This window comes from Amblyomma maculatum, chromosome 1, assembly GCF_055883805.1.
Source record: "Amblyomma maculatum isolate TAMU_Amacu chromosome 1, ASM5588380v1, whole genome shotgun sequence".
Lineage (NCBI taxonomy): Eukaryota > Metazoa > Arthropoda > Arachnida > Ixodida > Ixodidae > Amblyomma > Amblyomma maculatum.
The window spans coordinates 16,801,574-16,821,382 of NC_139344.1; the positions used below are offsets into that span (position 1 = coordinate 16,801,574).

A 19,809-nucleotide genomic window follows, 5' to 3' on the forward strand; every position below is an offset into this window, starting at 1 on the left:
AGCGTTCTTACGAGGCTTAGCATGCGTGACCCTCGCGGAGGAAGTACTTTAGATACACGGTGCTCTCCAGATGGTGCGCCGCGTAATGGTGCCGCGGGCGTATGTATAGGCCAAGGAGGTTATATAGAACTTCTGGAGTGGCGGTCCCCCATGGACGCCAATGCGAGCGGGTGAAGCCGGCCGAGCCAGCAGCGGCCATGTTGCAAGGGGCAAAAAGCACGCGGCGCCGGCCAGTGAAAGCGCATCGCGCGCGTTTCGCGAGCACTTGCGCGCATGCGAATTTAAGAAAATCCTAATGAAATCACGTTGTCGTCAAAATCCATTTTATAGACTGCCAATTTCTTGTTTCATACGCCTTGCATTGTGATAAGAGTGGATGTAACCGGGGCAGAGCTATCATAATGTTCTCCAGATTTTTTGCAGCTTCTTGGTCCAAAAAACACTCTTGCGCTGCAGCGCACATACACATCCGTAAACTGAGTTTCAAAATTAGAGCACACAGTTGACGAACACTGTTTCGGCATGAGAAGATGCCCTCAAATCTGCACGCGGCACGTATGCTTCGCTGACAGTATAAAAATTTCTGTCCAAATGAGCCGCATTCGTTGCCTCCTTTACCAACGCCGAATCAACTAAGTCTGTTACTTTAATGATATTATTAGCAATTGAAAACTATATTAACGCTGCGACTTCTATAACTAGTGCGACATCTTTCAATCTATTTTGGGCAGCACTGTGAGGAAAAATGACAGCCTTTTAATTAAAATGTTTCAAGCTGCAAAAGTGTTATGATGATGCTACAGAAATTATGAAGTGCAGGAAAAAACGAGTGTCTTCTTTCAGTTGTTTCTGCCAATAGCTAATCGAGGGGTCGCACGTGCCAACGCCAGATGTTGGTTTCTTTCAAGCGGTCAAAAAAAAAAAAAAAAAAAATATCGGGAGCCCTTTTAGCACTCCTTAGGTGCTGTGAATCTGTAAACATTGAGACAGTTTCGCTTCTATCACGCATTTATTTTAACCTAGTGAGACCCGCGTTAGTTCGGCTTTACATCATTTTGCGTGGTTTACCATTTGATTTTGAATTCTACTCGTAGAGACCTTTTAAACGATATATGACTTGATGTTTTAGCCTAAGGTTGAATTGTTAATGAAATCACCTAATTAAAGCTCATTAGCTAATACCAGCAAATCGTATAGTGCAATATTTCGTTCTCGATACAAGCTATTTAACGATATACGACTTGATGCTGTAGCGGAAAGTTGAACTTAATACAAAGAACTAATTTATTTATGTTATTTTATTATTGATAGCAATTACGACTTACAATACGTGTAGTGCAATTATACTCGACATAAGCTATTCAACGACATAACACTTGAGGCTCTCATACTCGGCATAATAAACACAGCACATTTATACACATTGTATAAATGCTCTGTGCCCTAGGATCCAATAATGCTGCTCATTAATATACACATTTTTTTTTTTCAGAACTTTTTAGCTGAAGTTGTATCCCATGCGATCCAAAAGAGCGTGAAGATATCCAGACAAGTGCAAAGTAGCGTAGAGCCGCAAATGGGATGTTATATATGGAAGCGCCCCTTGGCGATATCTCCTTCTTGCCCCTTGCAAGATGGCGGACGCCAGCTTCACTTTTCACGCACCGCCTCCACTCCAGAAGTTCTATATAACCTCCTTGGTATAGGCTCTCTAGACGAGCGCAAGATTCCATCGATGCGCTATACATGCCCGCTGGAGGGGAAGACGCGCGCGCATCGCCTGCCACGAAAGCAAAGCTCGGAAATGATGGGTGGTCTTTATTTGTCTGCTATTGCATCTCTAATTAGTAAAAAGCGGTCAGTAACTGCACCAAAAAAATCGTTCAAAGTAGCCAAAAAGTATCCAGGGCGTCAAAAATAATTTTTATCGCCACACAGGGTCATAACGTAGCCGGTTTGGTGCAATTCTGGCAACTCTGCATGGGAGGTGGCCTCCTACGTTGGAATTCTGCATCTGAATGCGATAAGAGACAATTAGAAAGCTGTCATGTAGACTCTGTGGTATGCTTCCTGGAACTGGGCTGCATCCGACATCCCCTCCCTCCGTTCTAACACATGCCAAGGAATGCTTACCAAAAAAAAAAAAAAAAAGAAAAGTTTCTCTCAGTTTCCTCGCAAGCCCACTCTTCGACTTCCTTCCCGCACAAGCTGACTAAGAGCGGCAGTTAACTTTAAACTTAACATCGTCTTTCTTCATGTGCTGTCATCCCTATTTGTCCTGGATTCATTCGAACCGCACAGGTTCGCCGCTGAGTTGGGCGATATATGACCGAAGGCGCCAACGGTGACGAGTATTTATGTACTCCCGTTCACGCCTCCAGCCCCCACGCTGTTTCTTCAAAGTATCGCACAGACGTCATAAATGCGCTGTATTATGCGAGTTTCCGTTCACTTACGGATAATCACAAAAGAACAGAGCATTTGGCTTATTGCAACCCTATACCTACGAGCCTATAGCATTGTTATGGGCTTGGAAGAAACCACCGGAAACCATGTTTCTTCGGCACGCTCGTCTCTCTCCCTCTTTATTACCCAACGAGAGACTTCTTTGGCACGGGTGTCCCGGGAACTTAGGACAGCTAGATCACGCAGCGTTTGCCAGCGAAATTCATTCGCTTGCAAAGTGCGAATAGTTCGCTCGCCTCTCCGCCTCTTGTAGCTTCGACGCCTACTACTCTCTTGCGAGGCTCCAACCCGTTTTGCATTGCAGACTGCGGACATCCGAAGTGGGCAGTGGGCTTGCGTCGTCCTGGCAACCTTGGCTGACGGAGCGCACTAATGGGCGCCAGGGGTCGTACGCTTTCGCAGTCAGGGCCAACGTCGTGCGCGCCCCAATCTGGCGTGACCGCCACGCCTCAGCGTGACGCTTCTTCGTCGGCCCCGATTACGCCGCCGTTAAGGAACCCTGCGAGTTATCCGCCCCGCTGCTGGCCGCTTCGACTACAGCGTCGCAGCCGAGGTGGCTCCTCGGGGCCCGAGAGCCACTCCCCTCCCCACGTCCCCTGCGGCGTAGCTGTTATGGAAGGCAGCGCGCTTTCTGGCCCAGAGGCTTACTGAACTTGGTCGGCATCTGTGTTTTTTTTTTTTTTTTTCTTTTTCTGTCATCGGAGCTTAGGCAGTTGCGACACAGACTTCAGAAAACGGGGAATTCGTCAAACAAAACGTCGAAATACGTCTCAACAGGGCGCATTTAGGATAGTTGGTGCAGATTGGAAGACTTAAAAATGGTGTACATTTCACTATCAGCCTTATATTCGAAAATATCGTGTCTGTCTCGACGCGCTGTTTTCTCATCATGCTATCACGTGGCTTATGTATGACAAGCACCTACAGGCATGCGAACACAAGAATAAAAAACAATAATCTTGAGCAGTTAGTCGATGCTGTCCTCTCCTCTGGCCTCATTGAATTTCACTACTCTGTCTGCAAATGCTCGCAGAACTTGATCTCAACCCTTCATCTGCCAAAGCTGGCAATGGTATGGGAATGTCAAGCAAGTCAGAATGTTCGCACGTGTAGGTGTTGTTAGTGATCAGACAAGCAGTTTCTTTCTTTCTTTTTTCATCATGTGTGGGTGAATTCTGTGAAAAAGAAATAGAAGAAATTGTATATCATTGTGTCTCTATGATGAACTCCAGTCTCCAGACAAAGCTCATTTTAGTATACCTGCTTCAAAATGGAAAGAAAAGGATGCTCACCGCAGCTTCACCCACCGGACTTCTCCCATTTCCCTGATGTGCAGGCCTCGCAGCCCAGCATATCATGTCATATCGACGGTTCGCGATGCCTCCGGGGGACACGCCCGTTGGTCTTGCTACACACCGACGCTGCAGCCTGTCAACGGTCGCGGGCAGCGGAATTAACGATTCAGGAGCACGCGTCCTTGTGCCCCGGTAACGACGCACCGCGAGCCCCGGAGCGGGCTGGCGGACCTGCGGAACCCAGGAGGACGCGGTGTCTTCTTCACTGTCCGCGTGGTCGGTCTTTCTCGGCATATGTCACATGCGCGCTGTTGCTGCCGCATTCACTGTGTCACCGACACGCTCCTTCGGGCGGACGTGACCGCCATCGAAGCACTCCTGCGCCGCCCCGCCGTGGCCACGCTTATTTCGTTTCAAGCCGGTGGCTGCGCGCTGTGCACGTATCTGGTAGCGTGGAAGAGCACTGGGCAGATGGCTGCGCCACCGCGCCGACAGAACCTTGTTTAGAAGGGACACGACCAGTGTAGCAAGTATATTCGTACCGAAACGCCGTTCGTAAATGGTGTTGTCACCGTGGACACGCATGGAGATACGATTAGCTGGCATGCGCACCGATGCCTCAGTGTCTCGTTATTAGCCCGAGTGAAAATCATGCGTACACAAGAATTTAAAAGAAGCGTAAACCTGTGGAGGGGGAGGGGCGGGGTGCAAGCTCTGGTCATACAAAAGAGCATTAAGGGTCATGTCAGGCTAGAATAAAAACAAGACCAATATCAGACTTCTTTTTTGCTACTTTTTTTCTGGTCATTTCATATATGCCAAATATTATCTGTCTCCTTTTGATCTCGTATTCGCTAGTGCTCGCCTGTCGTCCGTTTCGTTCACGTGGCCGTTCGTTCTGCACCCCTCATGCGTGGCGGCTCGTGGGTTTCTCACGGAGAACGAGAGGCAGTGCTGGTGGTCGCCGATACCGTGTGAGCGGAACTGACACAAGCTGTTTCTTTATACAAGCCATGTTGCCATGTTTTTTGCCGAGCCCAGCTGCCGCCCAACTTGCCGTCTCATTTCGGCAGCGAGCTGCTCCGTGTCTTTCGCCATCGGAGTTCCTTTTGTATCGGTTGCGCTCCACAAATGCCACCCACTACGTTTCAGCAACGCCATCGTACGCAGACGCGAACAAGAGAACGAACACATGTGTACGAAACCAGTAGTCGTTGTTACGTGAAACCTGTGCCACAACCTACAGTCGAAGCCTATCTCTTTCTTTTTTTTTTTTTTTTCCGTCCGCGGGGCGTCTTCGCGGGAACTTTACGATTGTTGGCGCGCCAGCTTCATTCCCCTGCGTCTCGAAATTGTTGAGAGACATTGCCCTTACTTCGAACTGCAGAAAGCACTGAACAATCTGCGCCGTGCAGACTTCGAAGGATAACCAAACCACACCATGCTGGTCGCCCCTGTCTAAAATATAGCTCCTCTGACGTCACGCCCCAACTTCCAGAGTATAGCTGAGAGGAGAGAGTGCACAAATTGCTTTTTACAGTTGATGAACTGCGGCCTTTCTACGAGTGCGCCTGTTGCCCCCTAGCGACTTCCTTTGCGTTGGGTTTTGTCCTGTGGCTGGAACCGGCATCGTCAAACGGACGAAACTTCAGATATATTTGCCGCTGACCTTAAACTTTGAGACCTGTATGCCTTAAAGCCATTGGCACTTGCTTGGCACAAACTTATTCACCGAGCTTGTACCGTGCGGGGAAAGACTGGCCACGCGATCAAGTAGATGGACTATCAATCAGCGTATATCAACCCCCAGTGCGTACTGAGCAGCGTCTTGCCGCGACGTCCTGCTTTAGTCATCTCACAAGATACTTAAGTAGAAATAGGACTGAGAAATGCACTTTCACTCGAACCGTCACGCGAAAAGGGATTCGCATTTGCCAAGCTCATGTTCAATTAAGAGCCCCCGGCGCGTATGAGAACGATAAGTCTGCCTAAAAACAACTCCAAGTTTTTGCAGTAAGCTTTCTAACTCGCTAGTACGGCCAACGAGGAGAAGACTGACTCCCTTTTGAGATCTTCGGGTGCCGCCAGATTCAGTGTCGTATACCGTGAGCGCAGCTAAACGAAACGACTGTGTCCTGTTGTATGCCGGAAGGGCGCCGTTCGCGCGCGTGCGGCCGCACGTGCTCGCCGCCGCTGCTGCTCCCGCGCTTCTTGGCCCTTTTGTTCCCGGTCGAAGAGCAGTCGGGGATGGGAAGGTGCAATTATCGGGAGCCGTCTCGGGCGCGCGGGTTGTTTGGCGGCCGTTGTTTACGTAGCCGACGGCGGCGTTGGTCAGCCCCAGTTGGAGCGCCGCGGAAGGGCCAGCGCGCGGGGACAGCCGCTGGGCGGGGAGGGATCGACCCGAGCCTAACGACTGCTCGTTATCGACTGAAGCGGAAAATGCGCGCGCGCGCGCGTCCGCGATCCGCCGATGGTGTTGTCTCCGGACTTCAGACCGTCTCCTGGATGGATCCCCCTTCCGAAAACGTTTACTCGCCGCACCTCCCTTCGCTCCCGCCTGATGACACGTTGCCCGTATGCTTGCGCACGGCCGGTCTGCGTCGAAAGTTGATAAGCAGTTTTCGCTCATCTCCTGCTGCGAGCTATTTCATCTCCACAACTCTTTTCTACTTTTTTTTTCTCCTCGCTCGCTCTTCCTCTCTAGCCAATCTACAACTGCGTACGGCGGGCGAATCGCTGCGGTGGCTGACAGACGACATGCTATATGCGACAGGAAAAAGTAAAGACGGGCGAGATTTAACAAAAATGTTCGTTGAAAAAAAAAAGTAAGGAGAAACGCATTTACAAAATATGGCAACGAAAAATAGAAAAATAACTATGAGACTATAAACAAACTAATTCCCGTTCAAGCGAATCAATTCATTGCTGCTAGAAGTAAGCGCCATCGTCACTGGCGCCAAAATCAGAATGACTTTTGAAATTCCCTGTTAGTGAGAATGTCAAATTAAAGTAGCTTTCAGTATTATGTCATTACTACCTTTAATATAAAACTATGGTCCTAATCTTGTCGGCTACAGCGCATCTGAATGCCGAGTTGAAACCAAAATGTTTATTAAGACTCTGGGAAGGTTCGGTGCATCTGCAGAGCGTGGGCTTCTGGCCGTTGCTGACGTCGTATTATTTCGCCCCATCACTCCTCTCTTCCGAATTCCATCACACGAACCTTGGGACACTCGTGCTTTTGGACAACGCCTAAAGTGGCGGCTCATGTTCGTGCGTTCTTCTGGTGGTCGGACGTTTTCAACATCAACAGCGTGAACCGCCTCAGTGGGAGTTGAAGGCGCCAAGGTTCCCGAACCGAGTAGGAGGAATAAACAAGGTAAATGATGACAAAAACCAAAACTAGGGTCATTCCACAGCCAGTTGATGTAACAAAGCGCCTGTTCAAATGCCATTTTTATTATTTTTTTTTAAATTTTTGTTTACTGGATATGGTTAGCTTTTGCAGTAAGTGACGTTTCAGTCCTCCTTCCGCACCTCTGCCCGCTAACACATTTATTGCTCTTCCATAAACAAGTCGGGAAATGTTGTTTGTGAAACACTGCGGTGGTTTTGTAAACGTCTTTCGACACATTGAACAGTTACCGACATTCCCCATTCCGACACTATATATCGCTGACCATTTTGCAGCGTCATCTTTGGAAGTTCAAATCTGAAACTATGCGTTATAGTAAATACTGCCTGAATTGCCAGGTGGATTTTTTTTTTCGGCTGACCAAAGTGAGCAGCAAGTAGGGAGAATCAGTGCATTAGCCAGTGTCTCAGCCAGACGACTGATCTTCGCCAGATTACTGGTCATGGTTCGTTTTCTTTTTTTTTTTTTTTTTCTGCGCGTTTTGTAAAAAATTCCATATTCCACATGATGACTATATGGTCGCCAGCAGAATTCAACAAGAAACACATCAGCTCCATAACTTTTCGAAGTACCACCGCTGCGCATAACTGCTGGAGGAAACACTGTAATACACAACTTTCCAGTTTCGTGCGGATGGCGCGGTTCTGCACAGGATACTGCATAATACAAAAAGCCCCCCTCAGCTCCTTCCCGACCAACCATTCTCAATGTGCAAATAAAACATTTAAATACATTTGGCGCCATTATAATTGCGCTCATTTCTCAGCTTTCGTTATCCAGCAGTTGTATTAGAAATTTTGTAGAACGCGCAGGATGAATCAGCCAGCGGTAACTGTGAGCGCAGGCAGTTTATGGCTCCGTATACGTTGCAAATTTAAATCGCACAAGATGGCGGTACACAGCAGGCTGCATCCTTACTCCATTTCTTATTGACGAACAAGTCTGCGGAAATGCCCGAAGATTCCTTTAGCACGTCGTCGGAGCGGAAGGGGTTTAAAGAGTAAATACGCAGAAACGACTACGAATACGAGAAACGAAAAAACAAAAACAAATTTAAGATTACTCCCCAGGCTCCGCGTGGTTCGCCTTTAAGGTCGCCGCGAAGCAGGAAATAAAGTTAAAGTGCGAAAACGTGTTTCGCCGGTACATCGGATGTCTCTGATTCTTTCGCAACAGTGGGGTTCGGTAACAGGCTTGCACAGAAGCTTTAGTTTTTTTTCCCCGTTATCAAGATTTATTGGTGGCAGGCGCTGCAATATTAGGAAACTTAAATGGTCAACAGTTTCTTCGCGTACCTTCAAGCAAGCAGGCCTTGAATAACTGTATCCATTACGAAGAAATCGCAGAGTGGGCCTGTGCACAAGTTTAAGCGATGCTGATAAAAATAAGTACACGTCGAAAAGAATACGTCTGCTTCTGTTGCTGCGAATCGCACTAATAGGCAGCTGAAACTGACTTACATTAAAAATAATACAGGCTAAAACTTTTCACCTCACTGCCATCCCTTGCATCCTGCCATTGTTTTTATCATAATTTTGAAGTTGGGCCGTGTGGTTCGACCGGACATTTACTCGCTGAAAGCCAGACAACCGGTCGTAGCTGGTTAGAGGCCGTTCAAGTTCAAAGCACCGCAGCCCAAAAGCGCGTCTGCATCGTATATCACAGACGCAGACAGACAGGTGGCGAAAAGAGGGCCGCACGCATCAGCGCAGCAGACGTTGAGCGCTCTCCAAGGATATCCGCGGGTTCTGTGAGAACGCGCGTATATTTACTGCGAAACGCGATATGCACCACTCCAGAGCGGCACACACGAGTCGCCGCTTTCGCGCTCTGAATCGATGGGCAGCTCTGTCCAGTGGGCCAGAAAACGGAAAGCGATTCACTGGGATCGTCCGTCGCCGCTCCTCGACGCGCGTGCGATGGAGAGACGATTCTCCCACCCGTCCCGACCGTTCCTTGCCGTTCTCACTGAAATAGTTCCGTTTTCTTTTTTTCCTTTCGCGCTCTCTAGCAAGAAATAAAAAGAAGTGCGCGCATAAAGAACTGCTAGCGTCTGGAAAACTTCCCGCGAGCCCCTCACGCCTTTGGCGGGCTCTCACTCGTCGCGCATACATCCCTGCACACGCAGAACGGTGGCGGCATGCCGCGTATTCCTGCTTTAATAATCGGCAGAACCCATCTCCCTCCGCCCCTTCTTTCCTTTTTCTCTTCGTTAACGTCACCACCCGCGTGTAGCGAGCAACCCGAGTGCACGCTTTTCCCCGATTCCCCTCAGCGGCAGATCCCACTATACAATCCCAAGTCGGCTGCTCAACTTAAAAAGACTCGGAGAGCAACCCTCGACGAAGCGCAGCCGACTCGTCGCTCAGCCATCAACGGTCCAGCTGTCGTGTTCTCTTCTTTTCTAAAAACAAAAGCGACCACGCTCCGCGGCGACAGGAGACATACCGCACGCTTGTGTCAACGAAGGCGGAGCGAGGTGCCGGGCTCGTTACGGGGGTGCACCGCGCGATGCGTCAAAGTCTCTCCGCGACAAAGAAAAGCGATGGGGGCCAAGGGTGCTCGCGCTAGACGGTGCGGAGCCGCCCTGCTATGTTTGCAACTGGTGCGGCGCGCTGCGTGCTACTGCACTACGCATCGACGCCATTGGAAACAGCTTCAACGAAGAAAAAAAAGCACGCGGAGGAATCCGATTGGAGCGCAGGACGTTACAAAACCAAACAAAACTAGAGACGAGCGAAATCATTCCGTGTCGCCCGAACGCCTGCAACTACACTTGCGGGAGCCAGTTTCTCGTGCACGGGGTTCTGCGGACATGGAGCTTTTCGCCACTTGGTCGAGGGTCGGAGAAGTTGTTTCAAAGATTTAGGCTGCAGATTATATCCTTCGAAGGCTTAAATTTATCTCAGTATCGATGTTGTGAATAAGCCTAAAGCCAGCTTTTTTACCGCGCAATCTACTGCACTTACGGCTGATTCCGTAAAAATTACGCCCTTGGAGGGACCATCATTAAGTTCCAGATTGGATCCCGCCCGCGGCAGCCGCAGTTCGACCTCGTCGAAATGCAGAGAAGCAGTGTGCTGAGATTTTGGAGCACGGTAAAATATTTCAGGTGGCCCAACTTAAGCTGCAGCCGTCCACTATAACGGTACGCACCATGTTCCACACTGTCGCTCTCGGACATAAACATTTAGCAGTACATAAAGATACACCATAATCTTTCACCAATGGCGTTAGAGGTCTGCACACTGCTGTACATGCATACGAGAGAAAACAGGCAATCAGCGTGAGGCTCTCGTCGTGCCATTACGGCTACCAGAATTCTTCGCCATGCGTTACAGCGAGCGCAGGCTGCGTGTCATGCGCAGGTGTGCGCAGAATCGCAGGTACTATATACCTCTCATCGAGCATACCGCATCCGACAGGACAAACACCTCGTTGGGCAGCGAACACAGTTGTTTGCTGTCGCGAACGTCTTTCCACATTTCTCGTTAGCGCGAAAGCAACAATCCGGAGGTTCACTGCCTAGTAAAATCGTCTAACGCTTGTGTGATAAACTGTAACGTGATTTCGTATCGAAAGTGTGACTCCAAAGTTCTTTGTGTAGGGTTCAGGGTGACGTAATCATTTCGCTCCCCATTTGGCATCCATCTGCTAGGCAAGTTTTCGAAAGGAGTTCGAACCGACGACCTATGCATCTCCACTTGTATGCCATAATTGTAAATGTAAGTGTCAACCGAGGAGTGAGACAGATACTGCGCCTTATCTCCCCCCCCCCCCCCCCAAGCAAATCAAACCAATTGAAGACGTTTAACACTTTGTTAAACTCTTGTGCCAGTCTCTTGATGCTAAACTGCCAAGAAAAATCTTTTCAATCCATGCCGAACAGTGCTTTCAGACGCCGTAATCGGTTTACCCAGAGTTAAATGTTTTTGTGTTGTTTTTTTTTTTTTTTTGCCTCTCTAGAGATTGCGGAAATCGCGGTTACGACGGTACTGTTTGCTGCATTGAGCGCAGTATCAGTTATTCCCAAGTAAAATAGGCGCGTGACTAGTTACTTTACTTTCCACGGCATTTGCTGTTTCTTTTTTTTTTTTTTTTTGGTCTTCCGTAAGTTGCGCTTTACCTCCGTAACTTAATGCTTCTTACTAAATTTTAATTTAGCATGATTCGACTTTGTCTTCCCGCATTTTTGTGAGAAGAACCTTTGTGTGACGGGCCTTACCGGTTCAGACTGAAGTAACTAGGTTATTCAGCTTGGTACTAATTTACGCCAACCTTCCGAAAAAAAAAAAAAAAAGCGCGCCATCATAACGCATGCATGCACCATCTTATGCGCGTGATCTCTGCACGAAAGCAAAAAAAAAAAAGTACTAAAATGAAATCCTCTTGCAACGGCTTCTTTAATTAATACGCGAGCTGTAAAGTCAAAACGAACGAAGCAATAGAAATTACTCACAGGCGCCTGCTAACGATGATCGCAATTACCCGATAGCGACCGATAAATCCTTGCGCTAACTTTGAGTGCACTCATCGGCCCACTTAAAGAGCACGGAAACTAAATCGCACGAAAAACAAAGCGACTTCCCTTTTGGGTAGTCCCGTAAAAAGCGTGGTAGCCGTTAAAAAAAAAAAATAAATAGAAAAGAACGAGAAGGGGAGAAAGGGAGAAAGAAGAAACAAAAAGTGGCCACGGTAAACACGGCAATGACCTGCCCGCCTGCTGAATATGGCCACTGATCTTGACAATGGCTGCAGCGTCGGGCTGACGCGTCGGACCAGCTGCGTGCATGTGTGGCCCGCTCAGGCGCCTGCCCGCTCAGAGCTGCCCGCGCTCTCCTCTTTAGCCCCGTGCGCAAAATCCTCCTCAAGCTGCGCTACAGGTCCTTGATAACCTCCCATTTAAGTTATTTATCCTTATTTTACCAAGGCGACAGAGGATTGCGCACCGAAGCGTGTAATAAAGAAAAAAAAAAACCGAAACAATTTGAAAATTAAAAAGGAGAAACGATAAATGATGCGTTCCAAATTTCAGAGTCGCGGTTCCCCGTATTTTTTTTTTTTTCGTCTTTTGGCGCTGCATTCATAATGAGGCAGAGATGTAGTTGCTGGTACCGGATAAGTGACGCCGTCTCCTCAACCAACACCGAACCGAAGAAAAAAAAAAGAAACTGCAAAGAAATGGAAATTCACATTGCACAGTGGCAAGTCGACATACTGAAGTGAAAACAAAAGAGCGGACTAATGCAGCATCACAAATAGTTGCGCTGTAGAAGAAAATGTGCTTAAGACGCGTGAAGCACGTGCAAGGAATTAATTCCGCAAGGATTAGGCACTGCACAGAATGATACTGCGCTCATGTCAATGATCGGTGCGAGGTGGAACATGCGAGGTTTTGACTGCTGTAAGGAGGATCTCAGCTCATAACAGCGTATGGGCGTCAGCTTCTCTTGAATCGACATTTTTAAACAGTACAGTCTCGGCAGTACACCGCTTGGGCGATGGCAGTGTGCCGCGAAGGTCAGAATCCCTCGGCCCGTCTTCGCACATGTGCAGCTTCTCGATGGGCGGCCAGTGCGTGCTTAGTTTGAAATTGTGTGCGATCAACTTATCCCGGCTTCTTCGAGGACTACTCCGTGTGAACGTTCGAGTAAAGTGACCGCCTGGTAACGTGCGAGCTGTAAATTGAGTTTTGCTGAATTAACGCCTGGGTAGGAATGTTAATTTTGTACCTCGTCGCAGTAGCTCAGGGGTTTAGGCGCTCGACTGCTCAACTCGAGAGCGTAGGTTCAATCCCGCCCATGGTTGCCGCGTTTCAGTGGAAGTGAAACGCAAGACGACCGTGTGCTCTGCGGTGTCAGTGCACGTTAAAGAACCCCAGGTTGCAGATATTGTCGGAGCCCTCCACTACGACGTCCTTCATAGCCGATGATGCTATTGAACCAACTAACTAGCCTTAATTTTTCATCGGTCAAAGTACCATCAAAGGGAAGCACTGGGTGTGTTAATCGGAAAAGACTGCTGTAGTAACGCTGCAACAAAACATACTGTTATGCTGGTTAATGTGGACACTATGGATTAAAAACAAAACTATCCAAAATCCGAGTCGTATATGGTAACGAACTGCTAAGAAAAACAACTCTAACAAAGACATCGTGAACAGTATTCGATTCGGCGCATTGCGGTGCCCCCGCCGGGCTGATGCAGTGGTAAGACGCTCGACTACTGTGCCGGACTACACGGGTTCGATACCGACCGCGGCGGTTGCGTTTCGATGGAGGCGAAATGAAGTGGCGTCCGTGTATTGTGTGATGTCAGCGCACGTTAAAGATCCCCAGGTGGTCGAAATTACTCCGTATCTCTCCACTACGACTCTCCTTTCTCTATTTACACTTTCACTCCCACCTTCCTCCCTTCCTTTACTGCGCGGTTCAGGTGTCCACAGCGCAAGTGTGACAGATATGGCAAGTGTGCCTTTCCCTTCCTGTGAACCAATTATTATTAATGCGGTGCCTCGTGAAATTAGGTAAAATTTAGGCGACAAGTGCATTGTCCTGCTCGTATAAAGTGCAATATTTTAAAGAAACTGCGGCATGGTTGGTGCGAATCGCCCTCCGGGAGACAAGTGATGGCGTCCCACGAGGTTATGGCGTGCTTCCTTTACACCTCCCGAATCGTTAGAATTTACTCCAATAGGGTGATTTTAGTTCAGTAGCGTTAAAGGCCCCGCTCTTCCGAAAATCCTACGTCGACGTATCAGGCCATGCACTGACTGCTCGTCGGGTTGTGCGACGTCACGAGACCACATGACATGGCTTATTAGTACGCAGTCGCTGCCAACTCGGGCTTTTCCTTTGGAGTCAGAGGGTGAGATCGGAATCCAGCCTTATCCGGAGTTCGACACGCTGCCCCTATAGGCCACGTTGGCGCGTTGGGGGTGGGTTCGTTAAAGCGAAGGTTTATAACTATTTCGGGTGGTATTTCACGAAATGTGGCAGCTTATGAGTGTACGCTAATGAGTATGTGTCAGATAACAGAGACACAAAGTTGAAAGGTTGCTGATGTACGGAGTAGCAAGGTAAAGTTTTTGTCAAAAGTGCAAAGCCCAGGGGGTCTGCTTCTGAGCCACTTCGTGCGGCTTGTAATGCATTTCCAGGGTTCCGAATTTCTTGATAACAAGATTTTTTTGTCCTACCCTTTCCAATGGGAAGGTGTTCCACTGACGCTAAATCAGCGGCACTATTCGGCTTAGAAGCAGACACCCTGGACTCTACACTTTTGACAAAGACTGTACATGCACGTCAGAAAGGGTCCGCAAGAGGAGCCAGCAAACAAAAGCCATTAACGTCGCCGCGACATGCATGTCTCCCTAATTTTTTATTTGCTTTTTTTCTACCGTCTGTAAACTTATTTCTTAAAATTATGATTGGTTTGGTTTGTGGGGTTTAACGTCCCAAAGCGACTCAGATCATGAGAGACGCTATAGTGGAGGCGAACTCCGGACATTTCGACCTCCACGGGTTCTGACATCGCACAGCACACGGACGCCACTCCGTTTCGCCAGCATCGAAACGCAGCCGCCGGCGGTCGGGATCTAAATCCGGGTACTGTGGCACAGTAGTCGGGCACCTTAACCACTGCGCCACCGCGGCGGAGCGGAAAACGACGGCGTTAATGGATCCTAATTACAATTAGAATCCGTATATGCGTCTTCAAGACACGCCACGAAGTCAAAGACCTCAACGCATTCAACGGGCCCCCTTCTAATACGGAAAGCCAACGAGCCTTCGTGGCCTTTGTGCAGGGTGCTCGTCTCGTAATTTCGAAAGGCCTGGATTCGACCATCAATACCTGCACTAGTTATTCTCAATTTGTCTTTCAATATTGTTGTTTGTCTATGTTAGAGGAATCTATGTTAGGCGGAACGGATCACTGTCCCATTGGTGCAACTATTTGGGACCTATCGAGAAGTGTTTTGTAAAGCAAGAAAGTAATTAAATGTTAAGTGCTTTTTTGTTTTGTACTAGCGAAATTAGGCGAGAAACCGCGACGCGCAATTAGTGTAGTTTCAATTAAAAATTTATCTAAAAGGCCTTCAATTTGACTAAGCTAAAGTCGTTCATGGCTAAAACAATCGGCGTCCCCAACAACCGGTTGGTCGTTTAACGTGTGCTACGAACTCTGTGGCAGCGGCGGCGTGGTTAAACTAGTGAGGGGATCGGTCTGTTAGGGAAACAGTGATCCAGAAACAGATACTGGCAGCGCACTCAGATGTGTTACTCTGTCGCTGAACATATTAATACGTGTGCCCTACCAGCTTCTCAAAAACTTAACTTTCTGAGGAAGAACGTAGAATATGCAACTAGAGATGTAAAATTAATTGCCTACACAACATTCATCTGCCCATCTTTGTAATACGCCTCTGTTGTCTGGAACCCCCACCAAAACGTTTTAAAAGATGAACTAGAACGAATTCAAGGAATGAGGGCTCGTTTTATTTCGTCAGCTCCGCCGAGGTGGCGCAGTGGTAAGACGCCCGACTACTGTCCGGAGTTCCCGGGTTCGAACCCGACCACGGCGGCTGCGTTTCGATGGAGGCGAAACGAAGAGGCGTCCGTGTGCTGTGCGATTTCAGCGCACGTTAAATATCCCCATGTGGTCGAAATTACTCCGTAGCCCTCACTATGGCTCCCCTTTCTCTCTTTCCACTTTCACTTCCACCTTCCTCCCTTTCCTTACGGCGCGGTTCAGGTGTCCACAGAGCAGTGAACCAATTATATATATTTCGTCAAGATACTGAAGAATAGACTCGGTGACAGAGATACTAAATTCATGTGGGCTCGAGTTACTTGATAACAAGAACAATGATAATAATAAAAAAAGTATCCGGGAAAACATAGCGCGAAAACAAACCACACAAGATCAGTCAAGCCCTATGATACACGTGTTGATGTTTTCCTTTACTCTTTTTTCCCCGATGTGATTGAAACGTTCGGTTTATGGTGTTTAACACCCAAAGCGACTCGGGCTATGGGAGACGCCGTAGTGAAGGGCTCCGAAAATTTCCACCATCTGAGGTTCTTTAATATGCACTGACATCACGCAGCACATGGCTGTCGTCTGTCGTGCTTTTCACCCCCATCGAAAAGCGGCCGCCGTGGCCGGGATTGAAACTTGAAATTATTTGCCCGTTGAAGTTGCCGAACAACCAGATGTGCATGAATTCTAGCGCGCCGTTAATATTTTGTGTCGATCGAGGACGTCCAACTTGACGCTTTGAGATATTAATCTTGTCTGTTGTACATTGTACTGCATATACCTTCCATGTAACAACCCTCAAGCGAAGGTAAACGGTATCATTAAATATATATATATATATATATATATATATATATATATATATATATATATATATATATATATATATATATATATATATATATGATGGGGACTCAGCTCTGCCTTTGTGGGTATGACCTGACAGCACTGATGGTGCCCTTTTGTCAGATCTCCGTTCGCCTAAAGCACTTTGCCACTCAATTAATCACTAATACCTTAATTTGTGCCTCTATTATCTCACATACATTAATTAGCATGCTGTTGCAAGCCACCACGGCACATGAAGCACTACATCCAAGCTTTGACCAACCAGCACGAGCGTGTCCTAACCCGATTCCAAGAAGGCTGGATTTTCCTCTCAATATGCAGTCTCAGTGGCGAAGCCCGAATTCGCAGCTCCTGCCAAACTGGTCATGTTATAACGCGGTCACGTGACATCGCGCAACCCTTCGATCACTAAGTGCAGCGAAGACGCCTTCGTAGATTTCCTGAGAAACGGGACCTTTAATGCTATCGCAATAAATATAGCAAGCAAAAAGAGAAACCGAACTGTGCGATGTCAGTTTACGTTAAGAAACTCCAGGTGGTCGAAATTTCCGGAGTCCTCCACTACGGCGTCTCCCATAGCCTGAGTCGCCTTGGGACGTTAAACCCCGTAAACAAAACTAACCGAATATGATGGCACGGATCTTGCCGCTGTACGTGCAAGTGAACAGCCTCGCACAGTGCACATCGCAATGTCGCGAAACAAATGGAGAACCCCCCCAGACGGTGAACCTGAAAGGCATGCAACAAATTAACAGTTGCGACAGCTGAGGTTCAAATTTATGAACTATAAAGCATGAATAGACGTTCAGCGAGGCTGACTTCCTAAGGGGTACGTTCAAGATTTGCGGGAAAAAATTAGAACGTGGGCCTTAACTTTTTTCATCAAAAAGAAACTGCTAACTGTCAATCAGTAATTTGTACGGCCAATTCAAAATTATGCATGCGTAGACTATGTGTCCTGGCTTTTCGGTAATGCTAAAAAAGTGTCTTTTTTTTTTTTTTTTGTCTCATAACCCTGGACGCAGAAGTCCCACCAACTGAATGCCGACTTGTGGGGCGTTGTAGTACAGTTTTCAACCACCTGGGATTTTTTTTTTTTTTTTTTTTTTTAAGGTGCGCTGACATAGCACCATACATATTATCTTGCGCTTCGCCTCAATCGAAACGCGGCCGGTATCGAATCCGGAATCACAGCTCAGCAATCGAGTGCCCCAATCCCAAAGCCATCGCGCAGGACAAGCTTGATGCGAGGACTAAATTTCTACATCACTGCACCTAAGGAATGCCCGTGAGGCTGCCAAACATAAGTGTCGGGTGCATTTCATGTATAAGCATCTCTTTCGCACAAGCAAAACCTTTCGCGACGTCGCGAATGTCTTGGAGGAGATGGAGGAAAAGAAAAAAGCAAGAATTCAAAACAATAGTTATCACGTATGGAGACGCCCGCGTTTATTACAAACAAGATTTGCAAGGGTTGTTTCCTGTTTGTGGTATTTATGAGGGGAGGCAGATGTTCTGAATTAGCAAAGATAAAAGCGGCCTTGTTGGTAAAGTAAAAAGCAAACTACTCTATCGTATGAGGAAACGCTTGTGTGCGCAGTTTATAACGGCCTCTGTCTGCTCTCTTTAATCTGGTGATAAATATAAATTTCAATATGAAAGCATTAAAAGCTGACATTAAAAAAATCTGCGCACCATCACGCAACTACTTCAGAAGCAAACGTTACCCAAAAGGAAAGTAAAAAGTTTTCAGGCTACCCCACCCACTTTGCAGTGGAATTAATGTCCCTTGAATGCTCCGTGCAAGCCAGCATTCAAAGCACACGTCGATCAGCAAGCTATTTTACCTCGAGAGAGCCCCTTTTTAATTATTTAGAGGCCCTCTGGCCTTCGATGGGGTCCTAGTGGTTGCATAATGTGCCTCAAGCGAAAAGCCTTTGCCCTGAAGACTTTCCACCAAGATTGTACGCTTGCGACTCGAGATTTAGTCGTGTATTTATGAAAAAACACGTATTAAATCTGTCACTACCGCACAACACAACAGCAGAGCTGTACCTGACAGCACACGATGGAACTGTGTAGGGGGCTACACAATTGAATGCTGACACGTGGTCAATAGCACGTATATCACAACCACCTTTAAGCCAAAGAAAAGTAACACTGCAGCTATGGCATGAGGCAGCCCCAGAGAACTACAATTACGATGTCCGAGGGTGGTTCTCTTCATAAACGTTTGATATGTTCCACATCGGCATAACACTGCATAACTCCATCCGCCCCCCCCCCCCCCCCCAATTTTTACCTTTTCTTATTAAAGTAGCCACATAACCGCCACAGTTCAACGGTGCTGTCGTTTTGTCTTAGGACTTCGTCACGGCATCTGCCTTGTCCGAACGTCGGCATGGGTCTATAACCCTGCGTGTACAAACGCACCGGGACGCTGCTACCTTTCCAGAATACATGCGGGTTCAGTGTGGATCACAATATGTGTTGCTGTTTCTCCTGTCACTGGCCGACTCTTCTTTTTTTTTTTTTTTTTTTTTTTTTTTTGCACGGGCTTTTTGGTTTTCAAACACATAAAAAAATTTACGCGCAGCCATCGGAAACTGTTAAACTCACACCAAGCTCGTGTCCCCGTGTCCACTGACAATCCGAGGCGGTGATTTCGCCAGCATAATGACGGGTACCAACCGCCGTGAGAAACTTCGCGCATTCGAAAAGTGTTCCCACACACGGCCCCTGTACGCCACCCCGACAAATGCTACAACGGACTCCAATCACTGCGAGATTTGTCAGCCGGTAGGACGAAGACGACCAATGCCAACTCACCTTGACGAATGCAGCTGCGCGCGAAGTCAGCTCTGGTCCGGGCGGGCGGCGAGGTGAGAGTGGGAACTGTCCGGAGCGCGCACCCGGGCCGTGCGAGCGCGTCGCGTCTGCCTGCCAGTCTGAGGGCAGGAGGAGCACGCGGTGCGCGATCACGCCGCAGCCGGAGGAGAGGGAGCGCGGAGAAAGGACGGCCCCTTCTCGCCCTCTCTCCATCCGGAGGAGCGCACAACAAAGGAGGGCCGCGGGAGGGAGGCAATGATTTCGGGGACTCAGGCCGCGTGAGAGTTGGCCAAGGGTGGAGCCCCGGCGACATACCGGCCGACGAAGAACAACTTGTGGGCGCCCAGCGACGGGACACGGCAGACACGTACGCGAGAGCAGGTATACCGCCCTTATGCTGGAATGAACAAGTGCGTC

General features: G+C 48.1%; 1 protein-coding gene across 1 annotated transcript in view; it reads right to left on the bottom strand.

Annotated features, from left to right (window-relative positions):
• LOC146201839 (uncharacterized) overlaps positions 1-19,504 on the bottom strand; it is a 112,439-nt gene extending 92,935 nt beyond the window's left edge. The window contains exon 1 of the mRNA XM_084587796.1: positions 19,393-19,504. The gene's annotated coding sequence lies outside the window, so the exon portion shown is untranslated. The remainder of the gene's footprint in view (positions 1-19,392) is intronic.
• Between the last annotated feature and the right edge of the window lie 305 nt (positions 19,505-19,809).